The sequence below is a fragment of the Triturus cristatus genome, chromosome 1_1 (assembly GCF_964204655.1).
Source record: "Triturus cristatus chromosome 1_1, aTriCri1.1, whole genome shotgun sequence".
NCBI classification, from domain to species: Eukaryota; Metazoa; Chordata; class Amphibia; order Caudata; family Salamandridae; genus Triturus; species Triturus cristatus.
The window spans coordinates 906,519,375-906,536,731 of NC_140579.1; the positions used below are offsets into that span (position 1 = coordinate 906,519,375).

Genomic DNA, 17,357 nt, shown 5'->3' on the forward strand with positions numbered 1-17,357 from the left:
GTGTAGTGTTTGCAGTGATTTGGGGTTCAAAGTCTTTTAGAGCTCGATCATGCTCCTTGACCGTCCCTGCCAGCTTACCATGGTCCGCTCTGAGCAGCATAAGGCCAGATGTGAGAGCTCCGATTTGCAGCCGCGGTGCGTCCATTGGGGCGTAGGGGCGTAGCCCCACCAGCCCTGCTGATTGGACCCGCGTTAAATAATACCCGCGTTAAATAATTAAAATATAATGTCCAAATTACCATTTACTGCGCACATTATTCCGGCGGCGCCGGGCAGCACCCGACTTTATCGGGAGTGTGCAGGGGGGCGGGCTGGCTGGTGTGGTCATTGATTTGAAGCCGGATGATTGACAGGTCTAAAAACTTTTTTTTTCCCCTTTCCCCGCATGTATACTTCGGGCAGCAACTTGCCCGAGCATGCGCACCCAGGCCGGCCCCATTAGCTAGTAGGGGGGGGGGGGGTGCAGGACCTGCTGGCGGCAGCGCTGGCAGCAAAAGGGCGACAGGGCGAGCAGTCACTATGCCCTCCAAGCCAATCCTGGCGCTGCATGCAGCGCCACTGCGCCAGGATTGGCCGGTCACCGCGCAGCATGAGCAGGGGCAATCCTGATTGGATGCCGAGCTTGACGTAAGGTAAGCGTGCTGCTTGGATCCGGTAACGGTCGGGTTCACTTCGTGCGCGTCGCCTGAGCCTCGTGGTCGTCGTGACTCGTGGACTGGACGGTGGCTGAGGACTGAGGACACACAGGTAGGATCGGTTGGGGAAACATGGGGAAATGCTGGGCCGGCTGATTTGTAACTGCTGTCATATACCGTTTTAAGTGTTTATTAAAGTCCTTTTCGTATCAAATTAAAGCAGTGAGTTGGACCTACAATTTTGTGCTGCGGAGCGTTCAGTTTGTACACCCCTGCCCTACTTTCCTGAGAAGCCTGTGGCTGTTCACCAGCGGTACCACTGAAATTCGTGTTGAAGGGGTTGTACTTGGCCTAGTTTGCGAAGCCATAGTAGGACAGATTACAGGAGATCTGAGGTGAACCACCCCTGCCCTATGGCCGTGGCTCAGCCCCTAAACTGGGTCTGGCACATGCCTTCAACCAGAAAGGTTATGTATTCAGAGTGACCAACTTTACTCGTTGTGCCACCCAAGTCTATATAGTCCGTTAATCACTATTCACTGAATTCTACATTTCATTGGAAGTCAAGGGCACAGTGTGTGCAGGTAGAAATGCCGCACTAAAGGCATTAAAGGAAAAGAATGAAAACCAGCCTAGATGCCGGTCTACATCATTTCTTCAAAAGCTGCAAAACAGCACTTGTGGCTGTAGGTGACCTATTCCTTCCTTCATAGTGGTCGTTATGAAATCCATTGGGGCTCAGTGTTGGGCATGGGATTTCTTCCACCCCACCTGCGCTATACCCTTAGCGATCAGTCCCTGCTCGATTCCCACACAAGCTCACAGCCACAGTTGCAGTGCTTGAACCTCATCTGTTGTGCTGCTGCCCTCCAGCAGCCTTTGCCTGCTTTATCTACTCCCTTTTGGCTGATTCCTCAGGGCCTAAGACTAATCCCACCTCCCACTCAGCCACCTCTGGTTCCCACTCAGTCTTCTTTCCTGTGCTATTCCTCAGCGCACTCTTCCCCTCTTGCACTGGTATTTTAGTTACGGAGAGTAGGCATGCACTAATGCAGGAAGAACAGATATTCAAAGTATGTACACTTTCACGAGAGTTGGGTAATTAAATGTATGCTGTGTTAGGTGTGCCTGTGTAAGTGCTGGGTGACACGGAGTGAGCAGTGTGAGTGCAGGGTGAAAGGTATGCCTGTGGAAGTACAGGGTGAGTAGTGAGTGCAGGGTGAATAGGGTGCCCATGTGAGAACTGGGTGACCAGTGTGGTCTTGTCTCAGGACGGGAAGCGTGAAAGATGAGCTGTGTGAGAAATGCGTAACCGAAGTACCAGTGCGAGTGCTGGGGGAATCGTGAACCAGTGTGAGTGTAGGGTCATTCGTGGAGCTGTGTCCATGCAGGAGGATTCATCCCTCGACAGGAAGAAACCGTCATTGACAGTTTAGGTGTAATTGGAACTATAATTATAATGATTGTGAAGCTGATCCTGCAACAAAATGTCAGTATTTTGGATATTTCAAAGTTACTTTTGTAGAGGTAGGTGAGCCTTTGAAGGCCAGAGCCAGATGTTGAGCTCTGGCTCTGAAAGAAGTGTTCTTGGAACTTCACGCCAAGTCTTCTTGTGGTTTCTGTCACCCACACACTTATGTTTGTCACTACGCCGCCTCATCGAGAGGCTAAATGTTGCAACGTAAAACCAAGAAACCTGGTTTCAAATGGTATATCTGCTTGGCAAAATGTGTGTTTCCCTGGCCCATTAACTTATTTCACTGTGCCTTCTTTTCTGTTATCATCCTACCTTAAAACTCAATTAAGGATGTGTCATCAACAACCTCATTTGTTTAAAAGACTTTAATAATACCCCCTATGTTATAAAAACCTATGCAGTGTTCACATGACGGCTGACTTGCCTCTTGGTTCACTAAAAGCATCGTCCTCGCAGGCATGAATGTTTCAAAGTTGACATTTAGAACCAATAACTTCTCATAAATTCCAGTCCATGCAGAAATTAATTCTAGGTCTCTGAACTAAAACGCATCCAAGTTAAACAAATCTACCTTTTTAAAATTTGAGCCTTTAGCATAGGTTTACATGGCAAATTATACACCACACAGAGCACTGCCTGGACTCTGGCTCGGCACTCTTTTAATGTTCTGCTTGCCTAGCTCTGTATTGTTCCTGAAATGTATTCTTCCACTGTGGCATCAAGGGTCCTTAACAAGAGCAGGGACAGCAGGGGGGCCTGTAGTAATTAAAACACACAGACTGGTGAACTGAGAGCAGTCATGCGAAGGTGTGGCTAGAAGCGAAGAATACACTTTGACACCGCATAATCATGATTGCACTTAAGCACTTTAGGGTAATGCTTTAGTTGTGATACAATACATATATCATGCATTTATGTATTTCCATGTCTTAAGGTACCTTTCTTAGATTTGCGAATGAGAGAATATTTTATACTGGATTAGGTATGTGTTAAATATGTTATATTCTAAATCTCTGCTGAATGGGATTCATTCAAAATGTACACTTTATGATTAGGGTCAATCTGATGGCAGCGTAATCAAAATGACTTACTCCGTGACTCTAGGATTGTCGACAATGAATCTCTAGTATTGTGTGCTTTATTGCACCTTTCCTAGTGGGCTTCTGATATATTATGCATACTGTGAGACACTGCACTTCAATATCTGTGATTGCCTGTGTTTGCCTTAGCTTCTGCTTTGCAGTTGTCTCATTGGGTGATGAACTGAGCTATTACCCTTTTGCACTTGTTTTCTTGTCACGTTTGCTGGTTATTGAAATACAAAGGTCAAATGTCAGCCGCTTTCATTCTGGGAGCCTGGTGTTTACTTTTCTTTCTCTGACTTCGAAGTGAGAGAGTTATGTGAAATCTTGCTATGAAATGGAAAGGGTTTTTTCTAGCACACAACAAATATGAAAAGTGCTGATATTTCACACTATATTAGAATTATAAATAGATAATGAAGTTAATTTTTGTATTGGAGTCTGGAAACAAATATTTGAATACAATGAAAACACAATACACTAGCCAATGCTATTTCCACACATTATCATTTATGCGCTAAAAATCTGCATGTCTGTACCAATGTTATGGTCATTTCAATTGGAAATGTGTTGTCTGTAAAGGCAGTGTGCTACCACACGATGGATACTCCACATTACGCCGCTCCACTCTGCAACACTCTCCTTCAGTCTATGCCCTTTGATTCAGAGACATGCCCCTCGACTTTGACATGCCACTCTATGCCACTCCAATCTAAGCCACTCAACACCATTTGACCCTCTTAACTCTACCCACCCCACTCTTTACTAATCTATTTCAGTCAACTCTATCTCACTTCACTACAGTCTACCCCACTAGGGTCTACCCAACTTTACCCCTCTCCACTCCTGGCCAATCCACCCCAACCTGCCTCATTCCACTACAATCTACATCACTACAATCTACTCCAATCCACTCAACCACAATCTACACCAGTCCAGTCTGCCTATCTACCCTACTGCAATCTACCTCACTGCAATCCTCTCAATGTTTTCCACTCTACTACAATCTACCCCACTCCACTCTCCCACAATCTTGCACTCCAGTCTACTCCACAGCAAACTACCCCACCCCATGCCTTCCCCGCTCTGGTCTTCTCAAGTCTACCCCAACTCCACTTCACCCCAACTCCACTCGCTCTTCTCAAGACTACCCCAACTCCACTCCAATGTACCCCACCCCTTTCTGCCCCGCTCCAATCTACCCCTTTCCAATACACCAGTCTACCCCGCTCAACTCCAGTCTACCCCACCCCACTCTAGCCCACTTCACACCCATGTACCCCAATCTACTCCAGTCTACTACAATCTACCCCACTCCGCCCCAATCTACCCCACTCCGCCCCAATCTACCCCACTTACTCCAATCTACCCCACTTACTCCAATCTACCCCACTTACTCCAATCTACCCCACTTACTCCAATTACACTGCTGTGCAACTTCTTCTACTCTTAGAGCTGAGATTTCCATGAGTCTTATAGTCTGAATTCAGCACCTGAGCATAATAGGACAGAATGTATGAAGCTCTGTGGTAATACTGAATAAGCAGCTACCTATGTTATGCCATCTATTAATGTAATAACTGCACTTTCACAATTGCTTTATTAACCTTCCTGCTTTCTCAAATTTGCTTGAAAATGCCTGATTTTTCTTCTTTTTTTTCAATATTTTCTAGGGGGGGGTAACCCCCCCAAACCCCCCTTTTGGGGTTCGGGCTCGCTCGCTGCGCTCGCTCGCTACGGTGCTGTATGCTAATTCGTTTGCGCCCCACCACTTTAAAATCTCACCCACCGCCCCTGCCGATTTGTTGCTCAAGTGCTGACCTAGATTTACGGATTTCTTTTAGGATCAAGTCCAGTTTGTCGGGAGTACTGCCCGCGGTCTCCGAAGATGGGGCCCCAGGTGACAGAGGCCTACTGGAGGTCTCAGGTGCGTTAGTGTGGCCACTTACACTTGAGTGGCTTCCAGTATTTTCCCCTTAACTCTGCCCATGTTGTACACTGGTTGTGATGGATGATGGTGCTCACTCACAAATAAGCACGGAGGGAGAGGGGGGGTTTTACTCCAGCTCACAAGTTGAGCACACTGCGACCTGCTCCCCAGTACCTCACCCTCGAGCTGAGCCTTGAGAGGCGAGTAGGCTCCTGGTCGTCCCAGGTACAGTCAGGTGCAAAGGGCCATACCCGAGCTGAAGTGTTATGACAGTGGGCTGGCGACTAATGGGAGCACACGCTTTTTTCCCTGAGCAGCGCACCCGAGTTGCAGGAGGAGTATGGGCGACACATGCAGCCGGTTCTGCAGCACCCCGCCGCAGGGCTCAGTACTATCCTCCGCAGATCAGCAGGCCCCTACTGTCATTGCGTAGCGCCAGGAAGGTGGGCTCTAAGCTCGTACTTTCTTGGCCCCCGATCTAATTTGTGGTACGTTGCCGGATTGCCCTTCGAACTTTGCCAGGCAAAGTGCTGGTGGGTGGCTTATTGTAACGGTAGCGGTACCTTTAGCAGAGTTAATGTACATGAGAACCGGGATCGGGCAGGTCCCGGCAATCCGCGTCCTCACCCGGCCCGTAAATATAGTGGCGTTGTTTCCGCAGGTGGGGGGGAGTTTCAACAAGGGGGGGGCACCAGATCGGATCTCGTGTGTTGTTTTAGTGTAAAAGTCTGAATGGTCGCCTCCACTCCCCACAGGATTTTATTTATTTATTTATTTATTTATTTTTTAAATTTATATAGCGCTGGGGTGTCTTGGCGCTGTGGAGTAAAAGGAGAGCAGCTAAATTAGATGACTACTAGTTGAAGAGCCAGGTTTTTACTTGTTTCCTAAATGTCAAGAGGGTGGGACTGGTTTTGATATGGAGGGGGAGGGTATTCCACAGTCTAGTCGTGGCAACTGTGAATCGTCTATCTCCCCAGAAAGTTTTCTTTGTGCGAGGAATAGTCAATAGGTGGGCTGAGGAGGAGCGCAAGGGTCTGTTTGGGTTGTATGGGCAAAGTACTTTTTTCAGGTCCCTTGTTGTTAATCGGAGTTCAGCTTTAGGCAATTGTTTGCCATCCAGGAGCTGATGGCTAGCATTCCCTCTTGGAAGCTAGCAGCAACTGCTCCTCCATCGTTGTGTACTGCCAGCACCAGTTGGGTGTCATCAGCGTATGAGGTTAGTCTCATCCCGTATGCTTTGATGACTCTGGCCAAGTCCGACACATAGATGTTAAAGAAGGTCGGACTTAGGGAGGATCCTTGGGGCACACCATTTTGGTACGGTGCCGATCGTGTCCGTATTAGTGCTGCAGCGCAGAAGGGATGGGCTCACAACCAAGTCGGGCCCCGGCCCGATCCGCCGCACTTACCGCCCACCCGTGGCACGATGTAGCTCAGTTCCAACTCGGGGTCCCCTCGAGTATTGCAGGGGCTGCTCATGACTCGGTCGTGCTCCGGAGGCAGCGCGAGTCCACCAATCCTCAGGGCTCTCGATCTGCCCCGCTGCTCCCAGAGCACCGTGCCTCAGGCGGCCTGTATGCAAATCGATCGGTCTCGGCAGCGCACCACAGACAGGCCGCAGCCGCCGGCAGACTCTCACGCCTCCGCGTCACTGCGGGTTTCAGGATCAGCTTCCGCTGTAGTCTGCATCGGAGTTTCTCACAGGCACATGCCGGTGACTGTGGTGAGTGAGAGTCTGTTTTTGGGCGGTTTAATCAGAGTTTTCCCCCCCGGGGGTCCGGAGCCTCACCAGGATACGTCCGCCATTTTAGGCAGCTAGCCACGCCCCTTGTCCTGACCGCATGATTGCGATGCTACTGCACACTGAGGTCGCATACTCCCATTTCTCTATGGGAGCATGTGCTATGGCTGTAAACCGGCCATAGCACAAGCTTCCATAGAGAAATGGGAGTTTGTGTAAATCCCTGCTCCCTGTGGCAGGCACCTGCAAGAATTGTCAGAGTGCCCCCAGAGCCACAACTGCAGGCCACGGAGGCAAGGGGTCCCTGCTAGGGGCCGCCAAAGTCGCTTTCCAAACGACTTTCTACGTCGGAAAGGCCGGCACGGTAAAGCTGTTGGAAACAAACATTGTAATCCCTACGGCGGTAACTACGTCCTATTGGGATTACAGGCTGGTCTCCTACTGTCTGATGGGCTCCTTGAGCCCATCGGAAGCCAGCCCGAATCGCCGGCTGTTTTCAATTCAGACTGCCTAGATTGTAATTAATAATAGGTAAATGTGCCTACAAGAGAATTTATTTAGAGTACTCAGTAAAACATTAAATCATTGAAGAAAATAGATGAGCTGGTCGACGTTTCGGTCTTGATGGCATGCAAGTCCATTAGACCATCTTCAGGACGGTGAAAGGAGAATTACAATTGACCCATAGAGCTGGTCAAGCATGTGTCAAGAACCAGACGCTTCCCTATATTCATTAAAAATTCCACATCACTGACACCGGAACAGTGAATTATTCAGTATGCTTGGTGAATGTCCAAGCTGGCTATTCAATCCTAACAAGAGCAATCGCACAGGATTTGCTTGTAATAACACTCGATTTAGTTGAGCGGCATGTACGGGACACTGCTCCTCTAGACTTCCGCTGCCTTCACAAACTGCATGTACATGCAAATCCTGTATGATTGCTCTTGTTAGGATTGAATAGCTCATCTATTTTCTTCAATGATTTAATCTGGCAGGAATTGTCTTCTGTTTTCTCCGATTCTATTTCTGTTTTTATAAGTTTGAAATAGATGGTAACACTAATGAATTGAAGGTTACAATTTTTGTATATGATTTGTTTACCTCTGTCGTGTTTTCGTTAACACATTTTGTACCCCCCTCTTTGTTTACCCACATTAAATGAGCAGGAAATTCATAAATCTACACCCGTGTTCCAAATTGATTGTTCGTTATATATTAAGTATGATGTAAATGAGTGAATTGATGTTTCAATTTTTCAAAGGTCAGTCACCAATCAAGGACTCAACAATAGAGTTATTGACATAACTAGTTTTACTGAGTACTCTAAATAAATTCCCTTGAAGGCACATTTACCTATTATTTGCAATTCCCAAGCCTCCAAGGGTGTATTGGGGTTCCTACTGTTCGTTCTATTGTAGATTGTAATTAGGCGGTCGGAATTGAAACCGTCTATGTCGGTCGGAAAGCCTCCGACCTGCAGTCAGAGGCTTTCCGACCAATATCAGGCTTCCCGACCGACATTGTAATTGGCCCCTTAGTCTCTAAGCTCTCCAACCAGATCTATGGAATGACACCAGAAACAGCAGAATCCTGTCTCCATTAAAATCATGCAGCTAGACCTATACAAAGAAATACTACTGTCCTGCTTCATATTATGCAATGAAGGTTTAGCAGTATCGGCAAAGACGTGCTGGTACTGTCCTTAATAAGTTTGTCACCCTGTTGAAAAATAGTGAACCTATCCCATTCAAACGTGTCAGATTTTCTGAGAAGTGCTTCCAATGTCGCACTAAAGGTTTAGTAGCTCCAATGAGAAGCTGGGAATGTCCAATACAAGTATATTGATCATGGTCTGAAGAGCTCTGGAAATCTCCCACAATTCTTTAGTAACAACACTAAGAGAATTCATACCTCCTTTGTTAATTCTTTTATGGCTCCTACCGACACCCTCTCTGATAGGGACTGGGCTAGTCTTTGTTATTTTACCAGCTTTATGCAAGCCAGTAATTAGTTTTAACTTGCTGAAAATCAGTACCTTCAAGCCGGGTTCTCTCTAGGACCCTTGCCCAGTGTGAATTACTACATGTGCCAGTAACTACATTGCTCTAGTGCTTATGGAACTCTAATATGCCCTTCTAAGACGACAGGTTCCTAAAGTGTTGGTAAAGAGCCATTTTCACATCTCTTCAAAAAATGTCTGTGGCTTATCCAGCTATTTTCTGTTATTTTTTATGGGGTCAAGTGGGTCAACACGGCAGCTGGCAGCAACAAGAACAATGTGTGTGAGCAAGCAAGAACACAAACAGCGGGTGGGGGCAAGCAAGAACACAAATAGCGGGTGGGGGCAAGTGACAACACAGTGGGTGGGGGTCAAGCGACAACACAGACAGCGGGTGGGGGGCAAGTAACAACACAGACAGCGGGTGGGGGCAAGCGACAACACAGGCAGCTGGAGGGGGGCAAGCAATAACACAGACAGCGGGTGGGGGGAAAAGCAACAACACAGACAGCGGGTGGGGGGCAAGCAAAAACAGTCAGCAGGTGGGGGGCAAGAAACAACACAGACAGCGGGTGGGGGGCAAGTAACAACACAGACAGAGGGTGGGGGCAAGCGACAACACAGACAGCGGGTGGGGGGCAAGTGACAACACAGACAGTGGGTGGGGGCAAGTAACAACACAGACAGCGGGTGAGGGCAAGCGACAACATAGACAACGGGTGGGGTAAGCGACAACACAGACAGCGGGTGGGGCAAGCGACAACACACAGTGGGTGGGGGGGCAAGCGACAACACAGACAGCGGGTGGGGGCAAGATACAACACAGACATCAGTTGGGGGGCAAGCGACAACACAGACAGCGGGTGGGGGCAAGCGAAAACACAGACAGCGGGTGGGGGCAAGCGACAACATAGATAGCGGGAGGGGCCAAGCAACAACACAGGCAGCGGGTGGGGGCAGGCAACAACACAGGCAGCGGGTGGGGGGCAGGCGACAACACAGGCAGCGGGTGGGGGCAGGCGACAACACAGGCAGTGGGTGGGGGCAGGTGACAAAACAGGCAGCGGGTGGGGGCAGACAACAAAACAGGCAGCGGGTGGGGGGCAAGCAACAACACAGAAAGCGGGTGGGGGGCAAGCAAAAACACAGAAAGCGGGTGGGGAAGGCCACAAAACAGGCAGCGGGTGGGGGCAGGCAACAAAACAGGCAGCGGGTGGGGGGCAGGCAACAACACAGAGAGCCGGTGGGGGGGCAAGCAACAACACAGACAGCCGGTGAGAGGGGCAAGCGACAACACAGACAGCGGGTGGGGGCAAGCGAAAACACAGACAGCGGGTGGGGGCAAGCGACAACATAGATAGCGGGAGGGGCCAAGCAACAACACAGGCAGCGGGTGGGGGGCAGGCAACAACACAGGCAGCGGGTGGGGGGCAGGCGACAACACAGGCAGCGGGTGGGGGCAGGCCACAACACAGGCAGTGGGTGGGGGCAGGCGACAAAACAGGCAGCGGGTGGGGGCAGACAACAAAACAGGCAGCGGTGGGGGGCAAGCGACAACACAGAAAGCGGGTGGGGGGCAAGCAAAAACACAGAAAGCGGGTGGGGAAGGCGACAAAACAGGCAGCGGGTGGGGGCAGGCAACAAAGCAGGTAGCGGGTGGGGTGCAAGCAAAGACACAGACAGTGGGTGGGGGTCAAGCAACAACACAGACAGTGGGTGGGGGGTCAAGCAACAACACGGAGAGTGGGTGGGGGGTCAAGCGACAACACCGACAGTGGGTAGGGGGTCAAGCGAAAACACAGACAGCGGGTGGGTCAAGCGACAACACAGACAGTGGGTGGGGGGCAAGCGACAAAACAGGCAGCGGGTGGGGGGCAAGCAACAACACAGAAAGTGGGTGGAGGCAAGCGACAACAGAGAGCGGGTAAGGGGCAAGCGACAACACAGATAGCGGGTGGGGGGCAAGCGACAACACAAACAGCGGGTGGGGGCTTCTGCCTGACTGTTTAGCTATCAGGCATTTCGCATTTCCATATTTCACCAACCTGGAGCAAAAACACAACAAACAAACTAATTGATCTGTTGAACCCCCCCTGCCCACACCCCTCAAGTAAACCGGCAGGCCAATTGATTTTTTATGTTTTGATAAAAAAAATGTTTTAAAATGTTTATTCTTCTGTGTTTGCACCCCATCTGGTTTACAAAAGCTGCATGACTGATTGTAACACAGCAGGCATGTTCTTATTACAAGACTTGATGTTTTGCAATCACAGTCTCACCAACCGCACATTTATTTGTTTATTTTGTTTTTTTTATAGAGCATGGGTTGGTCGGGGATGTGGAAGGGCAGCTGGGAGGTGGAGGAGAGTTACAACAAGCATTGGCAAAGCAAACAGGTCTCACCTATGCAAGAGCTATTGGCTTTGCCAATATGTTTTAGCAATATTGTACACCAGAGAGGCATCTGTTCTGCATGGCTAAAAGTTAGTGGGGTAAAGGAGAGTGGCGTGGAGTGTCATAAAGTGGAGTGTTATGGAGTTGCGTACAGTAAAGTTGAGTGGCATGGAGACGAGTGGAGTGTCATGGAGTAGCGGACAAAGTTGTGGAGGGAGCAGAGTGTCGTAGAGTGAAAGGGCATAGAGTTGAGTTGAGTGGAGTTGAGTTGAGGGTCGTAGAGTGAAGTGCATAGTTTTTTAATGGAGTGGTGTAGTGCAGAGTGGAGTGGTGTAGAGGGTGTTGCGTAGAATAGAGTAGTGAGTTGTAGAGTAGAGTGGTGTAGAGCGGAATAGATTGTCATGGAGTGGTGCGCTATGGAATGGACTGTAGTAAAGTGGCATGGAGTGGCATAGAGGGAGTTGCGCAGAAAGTCGAAGAGTGGAGTAGTGTCTTAGAATGGCACAGAGTGAAGTAGAGTGCTGTAAAGGGGAGTAGTATAGAGTGCAGTAGAGTCAGTGGAGCATAGTTTAATGCAGTAGAGCATCATATGATGGAGTATAGTAGAGTGGCCTAGAATGAAGTGGCGTAAGGTACAGTGGTGTAGAGTACATTGGCGTAGAGTGCATTAGTTTTGAGTAAAGTGGCGAAGAGTGCATTGGTGGAGAGTGCAGTGATGTAGAGTAGAGTAGCACAGAGTGCAGTGGCGCAGAGCGATGCACAGTAGATTACAGTGGCGTAGAGTGCAGTGGCATGGAGTGGAAGAGTGAAATGGTGCAGAGTAGAGCAGCAGTGCAGCGTAGAGTGCAATGGCATAGTGCAGAGTAGAGAGGCGTAGAGTGAAGTGGCGTAGAGTGGAGTGGTGCAGAGTACAGGGGCAGCGTAGAGTGCAGTGGCATAGTGTAGAGTAGAGAGGCGTAAAGTGAAGTGGCATAGAATGCAGTGTTATAGAGCAGTGGTGCAGAGTAGATATAGAGTGGCCTAGAGTGCATTGGCATAGTGTGCAATAGAGTACTGTAAAATGGCGCACAGTAGAGTGCAGTGGTATAGAGTAAAGTGGTGCAGAGTAGAGTGGCATAGACTTCAGTGATAGAATGCAGTGCTGTAGAGTAGTGTGTCAGAGGTGTAAAGTAGAGTGGCGTAGAGTGCAATGGTGTAGAGTGCAGTGGCGTAGAGTGGTGCAGAGTAAAGTGACAGAGTGCAATGATGCATAGAGTGCAGTGGCATAAAGTATAGTGACATACAGTGCAGTGGTACAGAGCAGAGTGGAGTGGTACAGGGTAGAGTGCAGTGGCATAAAGTGGGTGATGCAGAGTAGAGTGGTGCAGTGGCATACAGTGCATTAGAATGGCGTAGAGTTCAGTGGTGAAGAGTGCAGTAGAGTGGCGTAGAAGAGAATGCTGTAGAGCATAGGGGCAAAGTGCAGTGGTGCAAAGTAGTTGGCATGGGAGCAGTGGCTTAGGGTGCATTGGTTTTGAGTAAAGTGGTGTAGAGTGTATTGGCACAGAGCGCAGTGTTTTAGAGTACAGTTGCACAGCGTAGTCTGCAGGGGAGTAGAATGGTGCAGTATAGAGTGTAGTGGCGTAGAATGGCATAGAGTGCAGTGGCGTAGAGTAGATTGTTTCAGAGTGGAGTGGTGCAGGGTAGAGTATAGTGGTGTAGGTTAGAGCACAGTGGCATAGAGTAGAGTGGTGGAGAGTAGAGTGGGGCAGCGTTGATTGCAGTGGAGTGGTGTAGAGTAGAGTAAAGTGGCATAGAGTAGATTGTTTCAGAGTAGAGTGGTGCAGGGTAGAGTGGAGTGGAGTAAAGTGCAATGGCAAAAGAAGCGAAGGAGTGGAGGGCCGCGGAGCGGCGCGGCCAAGGCTGGAGTGTTGTAGAGTGCAGTGGTAGAGACTGCAGTGGTGCATAGTAGAGTGGGGTAGAGTACACTGGTATAGAGTAGAGTGGTGCAGAGTGAATAGGCGTAGAATGCAGTGTCATAGAGGGCAGTGGTGCCCAGTAGAGTGCCGTAGAGTGCATTGTTATAGTGTGCAGTAGAGTGGCGCATAGTACAGTGCAGTGGCATATAGTGAAGTGACGGAAACTAGAGTGCCATAAAGTAGAGTGACAGACTGCAATGCTGCAGAATAGTGTGTCAGAGTGAAGTGGTGTAGAGTGGCATAGAGTATAATGGTGTAGAATGTAGGGGCGTAGGGTGATGCAGAGTAAAGTGACAGAGTGCAAAGGTGCCGAGTGGCATAGAGTAAAGTATAGTGGCGTACAGTGCAGTGTTTTGGTTTTGAGTAAAGTGGTGTAGAGGGCATTGGTGTAGTGTGCAGTGGTGTAGAACAACGTGGCCTAGTGTGGAGTGCCGCACAGTGGAATACAGTGGCATAGAATGCAGTTTAGAGTGGACTGTTTCAGAGTAGAGTGAAGTGTCGTAGAGTGCAGAGTAGATTAGAGTGGATTGGCATAGGGTACAGTGGCTTTAAGTGGAGCGGTTAAGAGTGGCGAGAGCAGTGTTGCAGAGTGAAGTGGCATAAAGTGGAGTGGTGCAGGGTAGACTGCAATGGCATATGGTGGAGTGATGCAGAGTAGAGTGGTATAGAATGCATTGCCATAGAGTGGTGCAATGGCGTGGAGTGCAGTAGAGTGGCGTTGAGAGCAATAGAGTAGCATAGAGTGCAGTGATGTTGAGAGCGATAGAGTGGCGCAGAGTGCAGTCATGTAGAGGACAGCGTCTCAGAGGGCAGTAGTGCACAGTAGATAATAGTGGCGTAGAGTGCATTGACAGTGTGCAGTAGAGTGGCACAGAGTGGTGAATAGTAAAGAGCTGTGGCATAGAGTAAAGTGGTGCAGAGTAGCGTGGCATAGAGTTCATTGACAGAGTGTAGTGCTGCAGAGTAGAATGTTAGAGTGGTGTAAAGTAGGGTGGTGTAGAGTGCAGTTGCGTAGAGTGATGCAGAGAGAGCTGCAACAGAGTATAGTGGTGCAGAGTAGAATAGAGTGGCGTAGAGTATAGTAGCAAAAAGTGCAGTGGTGCAAAGTAGTTAGTGTAGGTACAGTGGCGTAGGGTGCACTGTTTTTGAGTAAAGTGGTGTAGAGTGAATTGGTGTAGAATGTAGTAGTTTAGAGTAGAGTGGCATTGCATTGAGTGGTGCAGATTGGCGAAGTGTAGAGTGGAGTGGCATGGAGTAGATTGTTTCAGAGTAGAGTGAACTGGAGCAGAGTGGAGTTGTGCAGGGTAGAGTGCAGTGGCATAGAGTGGGCAGAGTGCACTGGTGTAGAGTGCTGTGAAGTACACTGATGCAGTGTAAAGTGAAAGAGTTCAATGGTGTAGAGTAGACTGCAATAGCATAGAGTACTGTTTTTTTGTAAAGGGGGACAGAGTGCAGTGGCGTTAAGTGGAACAGAGTAGCGTACACTGCAATGGTTTACAGTAGATTATTTCAGAGTAGAGTGAAGTGGTGTAGAGGGTCATAGAGGGCAGTGGTGCAGTAGAGTGGATTAGCATAGAGTGCAGAGGGGTAGAGTGGAGCAATGAAGGTTCAGAGGCGTTGAGTGGCATAAAGTAGAGTGGCAGAGAGTGCAGTGTTTCAGAGTATACTGTTGCAGAGTGCAGTGGTGTATAGCAGAGTGACATGGAATAGAGTGGCGTAGAGTGCAGTGGCACAGAATAGAGTGGCATAGAGTGTGTTGGACAGAGTAGAATGACGTAGAGTGCAGTGGTGCAGAGTAGATTTGCGTACAGTGCATCAGTTTTGAGAATAGTGGTGTATAGTGCATTGGCATAGAGTGGTGCAGAGTGGAGTGGCACTAAGTGCAGTTGTGCAGACTGTAGTGGTGCCGAGTAGATTAGAGTGGCGTAGAAGGGACTGGCATAGAGTGCACTGGCATAGTGGTGCGTAGTAGAGTGAACTGGGGTAGAGTGCAGTGGCAGAGTATACTGTTGCAGAGCAGGGTAGCTTTGAGTTTAGTGGTGCGGAGTAGAATAGAGTGCAGTAGCGGCGAGTGCAGTGGTGCATAGTAGAGTAGTGTGGGGTAGAGTGCATTGCCGTAGAGCAGAGAGGAGTGATGTAGAGTAGAAAGGCATAGAGTAAAGAGGTGCAGAGAATAGTGAAGTGACGCAGTGTGGTATAGTGTAAAGTGGTGAAGAGTAGAGTGCAGTGGCGTGGAGTGGTGCAGTGTAGAATGGACTGGGGTAACAGAGTATGCATGGTATGGTAGCGTACTGCCTTTACAGACAGCACATCCTCAATTGAAATGACTATTACATTTGCACTCACATACAGTTTCATTGATAAAAAGTTTAAAGGTGCACTAACAATGTGTGGAAATATCATCTGGTGCATTGATTTGATCATCAGCACAGTTAATTTACAGACATTTAAATTTTGTTGTGTGCTAGAAAGAAAACACTAACATCATACAGACTTCCTCAAGCACTTCTCCAGAGCCAGCTCGATTGCCACATAAATCCTCTCACTTTGAAGTCAGAGAAAGAAAAATAATCACCAAGATCCCTGGAAGACACAGCCTGACATTTGACCTGTCTTTGGATGTGCAAATGTGACAAGTTAAGAACAAGATATAAAGGTCTGTTTACAGAGAGCCAGTTTGTGGAAGAATACAGTAAACACGGTTTGGGCAACTGGATAGCCTAAAGCAAATAAAGCCTTCAAAAAGAAAGCCAGAAATTGTAACAAATCACAAAGCCAATGGTTAGCAATGGGCGGAGGTTAACTTTCTGAATATCCCCAAGATGTCTTTAGCAAACCAGACAGCTGCGATGTCTAGAAGACTGTGACCTAAAAATGACCACATATGCCTGCTTGATCTGAATATTGTTATAAATAAAGACTATATGTATTACTATACTAATAGCTTCTTCTAATCTGCTATTAGTAGTTGGAAAAAATCACATTTAACATTAGTTTTGCATAATGTGCAACGTGGCTATTTTATCACGGATGCATATGTATGTATCGATCTTGTAAACAATACTCTGCTGTATCGCAGCAGAAATGTCTGGCAGGCCACAAAGCACCTTAATGTCAAAAGGATGCCACCAGCATCCACAGTCGACAAAAGAAACAAAAACATATAAATTCAAGAGCAATTGGTGGCTCCATTTACCACAATGTAGCTTCTAAGTGCATCTGTCGAATCATATCTAATAATTACTTGATGTTATTTATAACGTGTTATGGTATGTTAAGCACATTTTTTGGGGGCTTACTACCATTTGCGTACCAGTTTGTGTACTCTGTGCTCGTGTGTAAATTAATTATAGACACTGTATGCATTACGTAATTATATGTATGAGGTGTATGCAGTCCAAAATCTCCCACGCATGCAAACATGTTCGTGCGAGCTCGTGTATGTTTATATGTATTTATATATGTAATATAAATGTTTTACAGAGTCTGTGTCAGTAACGGTCTAAGGTCAAATTTCATAATAATGCTGAAACGCATTTAATTGTTGCTTCTGTGCACCACTCATAGGCCCGCACACACTTTACAATTATAGGCGTCTTTGTTTGCTGTACTACTCTTGTGTACCAAGAAAGACAACAAACAGTATGAGGGCATCACTTTTTTAGATTTCCAATTTGTGCATTAATAAAACAATCGTGGACTGCTTAGGAAGGATGTTAAATGTGTTTTTCCCCAATGTAGTGATCCGAGACCACACCAATGAATGTGCGCTACCCAAATGACTAACACCGCGTAATGTACACATTTTTGAGGTTGTTGGTTCGGACGAATTTCTAGTGTTTTTCAAAATCTTTTTTATTTTCATTCAAGAAGCCTGGCCAAAAGAGGCGGCAGATACCCCGGACTGACACACAGCCACACTATCTGGCACCAGAATGCCCCCTCATTCTGAACTGTATTTAGGCACCACGCAGCAAAAGGCAGCGCATGAACAGAGACGTTTTACGACATGGGCAAAGTGGGCTCTGGCCCCGGGCCCCAGCCTTTCAGGGGGGGCCCTGATAGAGCTGGCTCTGTTCTTCGGAGAGTCTTGCCCTGATGACCTTTAATAATTCTTAAATAGATTGTTTGAAAT

The 17,357-nt window shown here is 48.0% G+C and overlaps 1 protein-coding gene across 2 annotated transcripts in view; it reads right to left on the reverse strand.

Annotated features, from left to right (window-relative positions):
- The window catches only part of LOC146871264 (GTP-binding protein REM 2-like), a 169,063-nt gene that overhangs the window by 8,225 nt on the left and 143,481 nt on the right, over nucleotides 1-17,357 (reverse strand). The gene's annotated exons all lie outside the window — the stretch shown is intronic.